The sequence below is a fragment of the Hylobates moloch genome, unplaced genomic scaffold, assembly GCF_009828535.3.
Source record: "Hylobates moloch isolate HMO894 unplaced genomic scaffold, HMol_V3 SCAFFOLD_19, whole genome shotgun sequence".
Lineage (NCBI taxonomy): Eukaryota > Metazoa > Chordata > Mammalia > Primates > Hylobatidae > Hylobates > Hylobates moloch.
The window spans coordinates 47,340,949-47,346,342 of NW_026652294.1; the positions used below are offsets into that span (position 1 = coordinate 47,340,949).

General features: G+C 61.0%; 1 pseudogene; it reads left to right on the forward strand.

Moving 5' to 3' along the window:
- Positions 1 to 344: 344 nt before the first annotated feature.
- On the forward strand, positions 345 to 2,235 carry LOC116458378 (uncharacterized; annotated as a pseudogene).
- The last annotated feature ends 3,159 nt before the right edge of the window (positions 2,236 to 5,394 follow it).

A 5,394-nucleotide genomic window follows, 5' to 3' on the forward strand; every position in this document is an offset into this window, starting at 1 on the left:
CCGCCCACCCGGCCCTTGGGCTCCCTGAGGCCCGCCCAGCCGACGTGAGTGCGCTGCGGGGTCCAGGGGGAAGGGGCGCCGGGGCAGTGTCCACCTTGGGGTTTGTTGGCTCTGGGCAGCTCGATGACCCCGCCGCCGGGGCCCAGTGTGCTTAGTGACTCAGTGTACACCCTTTCCTCGTCGAGGAACGCTTGACAAAGTGGCGAAGGAGCCCTACGGGAGTCCCGGTTGGACCCTGCTCCTTCGGTCCCTCAGCCTCGGCAAGCGGCGGTCTCCTGGCCCTTGGCCCGGGTCACCTTAGGAGGCAGGAGGAGATGTGGTCAGTGTGGGAGCTTGAAGGGGCCATGCACTTCCGGAGAAGACCACCGACTCAGGGCTTTGGTGGAGGGGCGCCGGCAGATTTAGTTAGGCTCTCCCCCATCCCTGACACACCGAGCCGGGGCGGGAGCGGGGCTTGTGACCACTCCGGAGAGCTTTGGGGGCCCCTGCTCTGGGACTCCGCACGGATAGTCACTGGCTCAGAGTGCATTCTCCAGGGGCCACTCTCGTAGGGACACTGTAGGGGTCACAGGGCAGGTGGGCAGCCTTTCTCAGAGGGCGGCGTGAGAACCGGAGGGCAGGGGGCGGGGGCGGGCCCGGCTCGGGCTCACGTCTGCGTTGAAGCCTCTGGGGAAGGAGAGAGAAACCGAGAGAACCGGTTCCCCTGCCTTGACAGCGGAGGCCCCCACACCAAGGCCCTTGGACTAAGCGGGGCAGGGACAGCCTCCAGGTAGAGCTGTTCGCCGGGGCGTCTGCAGAGCCCGCATCCCAACCCTGACCCCGGGGCCGGGGCGCAGGCTCCTGGAGGGAGGCGGTGCTACGGGACTTTCTGCGGATTCTCTGCGGGCGGGAGGCGTCCAGGCGGGACAGGGCCCGGGGAGCGGCAGGAAATGGGCTGCTCTTCCCACTCGACTGACGGGAAAACTAAGGCTCGGTCAACTATCAAGCAAGTGTGGTGTCGACCTTAGAGCAGGTAATCCCCCCTCGTTTTAAAGCCAAGGTTTCCCTCACAGTCGATTTCGACCAAGACTACCCACAATCTCCCCACCGCAGGACTGAAGCGAGGCTCAAATCTTATAATCAACCCCACGGAATGAAAGGATTGTCCTAATTCCAGCACTGAGTGTAAGAATGGAAGCCTTAGATGTGATTTTATACAAGTCCCCATTTTAGAAATGGGAAAACTGAGGACCGAAGGCGAACGGCAAGTGCAGCATCGGGACTGGAACCCAAGTCTGTCCTCGAGTGCGGGGCTATTCCAGGCTCGGTGGTCTTGACTTCCGCGGCCCTCCCCCTTGTTGCCTTCAGGAAAACGCTGCGGCCGCGACGGCGGCGGATGTAGAGGAGGACGTGTAGGTAGTGGCGGAGCACCCCTTCCAGTACACCGGCAAGGACCGGCGCCGCGTGGCCATCCGGCCCAATGAGCGCTGAGGGCCGCTGCGGCGCAGCACCGAGCACTGAGCACTCGTGGCACGTGCGGCGCAAGCCCGGCGGCCGCCCCTTCTACCTGCCCGCGCAGTACGTGCGCGAACTGCCTGCACTGGGCAACCCTGCCACTGACGCGCCGCCAGGTCCCCCCCTCGGGACCCGCAGCCCCTGAGCCGCTCGCCTACGACTACCGGTTCGTGAGCGCGGCGGCGGCAGCGGGCCCCAACGGCCCCCCCGCGGAGCCCCGAGGCGCGGCACCGCAAGCCAGCGCGGCAGCCTGGCGCCCGGCCTGCCCGCCTGCCTGTGCCTGCGGCCCACGGCGCCCGTGCGGCCCGCGCAGTCCCTGGACAACCTGACGCGCGCCGCCGTCTCGCCTCCCGCCGGCTACCTCGGAAGCAGCGGCAGCTTCAAGGCCTGCAGCGTAGCGGGCTCCTGGGTGTGCCTGCTGCCCCTGGTGCACAGCGACTCAGAGAACGTCTAAGAGGCCATCCAGTAGGTGCGCGGCCCGCCGCGGTAGGAGATCGTGAAGCAGGTACGACCCTGGGCGCGGAGCAAGGGAGGCTCCCTGAGGACCGCGCCCGCGGGGAGCCTGGGCGGAGACCCGCTCGGCTCAGCGTCGGGCACGACGCCCACCTCTGTCGGAAGACTTCGGATGAGCTCCCTCTCCCCAGCCGCGAAACAGTGCAGGCCCCCATCCCTCATCTGCAATTCCCAGGCTCCAAAGCTCCCTGGAAGCCCGAAAGGTTTTTCGTAATCAAATTGGTGGCAAAATTGCGCTTGAACTGATGTGAGGCTGTTGATGGTCTTTATTTATCGCACTTGTGTGAATATTCATGTTCTGCTGCAGAAATGCAAATGAGCTCGATGGCAGGCTGCTGCCCCAAGCCCTGCTGGGAGGTTATGTAACCTACAGTAGGTGGGTGCCACATATTATCTTTCCAAGTCCCAGCTGTTCTATATTCCGAAGTGCATCTGGGCACGGAACGGGGGATTGCGGGCCTGCCGCCAGCTCAAGGAGCCTGGGGTCAGATGAGAGAGTGGATGTGAAAGTTAGGCGTCTGCTTCCCTTTGAGGGTGCTTCTAGCATTTCAGTTCCTTTTTTTTTTTTTTTTTTAAAGAACTCCTGATGGGTTTGTTTCGGAAAGACGTGTTAAGTGAGGTTGTTTTTTCCCCTCTTCAGAATCCAGTTGTGTTAATCTGGGAAATCGAAAATAGAGCACGTTTTACAAACACTCTTGCATCCTCAGAACACTCTGGGCGACTCTGACATTTTGAACGTTAGGAACTTTTCAGGGAGGGGCAGCTCGAGGGGGAAAAAAGGATGCTTAGAACCGTTCTGCCATCTGCCACCGGCCGTGTGATGATCTTGAGTCAGTTCTCTTCCTCTCTCAGGGTCTCGGTTTGTTCGTTAGCACAAAGGGAGGGGATGGACAGATGACCTCTGAACCTTGGGAGCCTCTGATTTCTTTCTCTGTGCCTGATGTCATTACCATGAACATTGATGCCCACCATGTGCCAGGACTGAGTCCGGAATGCCCAGACGAAGGAGACACGCCTCCGCAGGCCCGCTGCTGGGTGTTCCCTCCGCCCGTCTCGTTACAATGCAGAGCTCAGGTTTTGAGACTAGGGAAAGGGGAACTGGACTTTGCTGGGTCACCTGCCAGCTGCCGACAGCCACTTAACTTACACGCGAGGACGCTCCCCCAGGCCCAGCGTCCTCTGGTGTAAGCACAATACCTAAGGATTAGGGTTGTGAGCCTTAAACGAAGTAAGGCTTCGAAGCGCTTGGCAGCAGCAGGGGGTCCACCCAGACTGGGTCATCCTCGTTTGGCTTCCCTGGGTCTGCGCCACCTTCACTCCCGCTCCTGCAGCGGCAGCCCGCCGCCTTGTGGCCAGGGTGGAAAACGGCACCCGGCGGGCGGGGCTGGAGACCGTGGCTGGTTCCTGTTTCGCGCCCCTGCCAGCGGGCCAGGCAGCTTCTCTGGGATGGGTGGCTGGATGCCAGCGCTCTTCCCCCCCTCCCCCCCCCACCTCCCGGCGCCCCTCTGTTTCCTGCGCAGGCTGCCGGTGGCGCACTTCGCGGCCTCTCCACATTCTCTGTCCTGGTGACGGTGGGAGGGTGCCTGCCCGTCTGAGCGGAGCCTCTAGAGGTGGGGGAATGGTCTTGCTCTTTGAACCTCGCATCTCGCCCAGGGTCTGGCTCAGTCAGAGTGCACAGAGAGTGTGTGTTGAAAAGGGCGGAGGTGCGGCAGCCCCTTACCTATGAGCCAGGCCTCTGTAGGTCTGCCCAAGGGCCATCACCCCAGGCCCCAGGACCAAAGAGGAAGGAGACTGCCCAGGTCCTGACATCTCCTGAGAAGACAGATCACCCCGGCTGCCAGGGCGCCTGCCAGGTGGCCCCTCTGCCCATCCTTCCTCCAGCTCCCAGCAGGTTCCCAGTTGCAGTGGCGTATGGGGGGAGGAGGACAGGTGATGAGGGCAGAGGACTTACCCAGGGGGGAACTAGGACGTTGGCCAGAGACAGGCTGATCCTTGGCTCCACTTGTGGCCCTAGTTCACTGTGTGGCCTCCACAAGTCACTTTGCATCTCCGGTTCAGTTTCCTCCCCTGGGCAATGAGTGCAATAATGCCACGGAGCTTTATTCAAGAGGCAGCTGTGGGTCTCCCTGGTGCTCTACCCCCAACAAAGTCCAGGGTAGGGAGTTGGTCCTGACCCCCCAAGGGAACCCCACCCCTGCCCTTAATTGTCCCAGGTGGCATTTCCCCACCATGATCCTCCAGGCCCATTCACTTGTTCATTAGGCATGAACTAGCTGAATACCTGCCAAGCCCTGGTGAGCCTTCGGATCTAGAGAGGACTGAGGCACAGCCACCCACCCTCTTGGATAGGAGGCCAGCAAGAGAAGACATGCGGCTGGGGCTCAGGAGCGGAGTGTAAGATTGGGAGTGGGTGCCCACCCAGGCAGGGCCTCATGGGCCCTTGCCAGGAATGTGCACGTTATCCTGCAGCTGCTGTGAGGCTTTTAGCAGAGACAGGAGTGGGATTGAGAAAAAAATCCCTGTGGCCAGGGCTTCAAGAATGGCCGAAGCTCTTGGTGGTCTTGTGGGCACATGGTGGTAACAGAGGTTTGGGAGATGGATGGGCAGGGTCTGGGGGCCGAGGGAGGTGGGACGGAAATCGGGTTGAGTTCTAGATTCCCAGCTGGCACTCGTGGGCGGACAGTGGTGCTGCTTACTGAGTGGGGGTGGTGGGACTTGGAGAGGAGCGGGGTGGAGAAAGGTGGGGCCTGCCTGGATTTAGGTGCCAGACAAAGGGAAGAGAAACATGAGAGTGCTGGCTCAGAGGACAAGGAATGTCTAGAAGAAGGACGCACAGGAAGGTCACGTGAGAGAAAGGCCATATAACACTTATCCGAAGTGGCCACTAGAAGCTCAGCTGGTCAGGGGAGTGCTGAAGGCAGAGGGCAGTGGTGGAGTGAAGTGAGGGTGAGAATTGAGCGTGTAGACAACAGGCAGAAGGAGAGAGAGAGACACAGTGTGGTCAGAGGGGGTGTAGGTCATAGATGGAAACGTCCCCAGGTTCAGGTGGGTGGGCAGGAGATGGGGAGGCTGAAGATGGAGAGGAGGTCGTTGCTGAGAAGGGATCTCGGAAAAAAGTGGGTGCAGAACAGAGGGGGCAGGATGTGGGGATGGCATGGCACGGGGGCACTGGGGATTGTGTAGGGACCCCCGTCTGTCAGGCGGCAGCTCAGGGCTTAGGGCAGGCTACCTGGCAGGGCCAGGGACCCCCAGAACAGAGGAGCTCCTGCCATGGATGGTGTTTTACAGCCTTGTCACTCCCCATGCACTCTAATCGCACATGTTGAGCACTTGGTGTGGGCTGGTCAATGTGCTGGTCAATGTGCGGTAAGACGCAGTCCCAAAGGG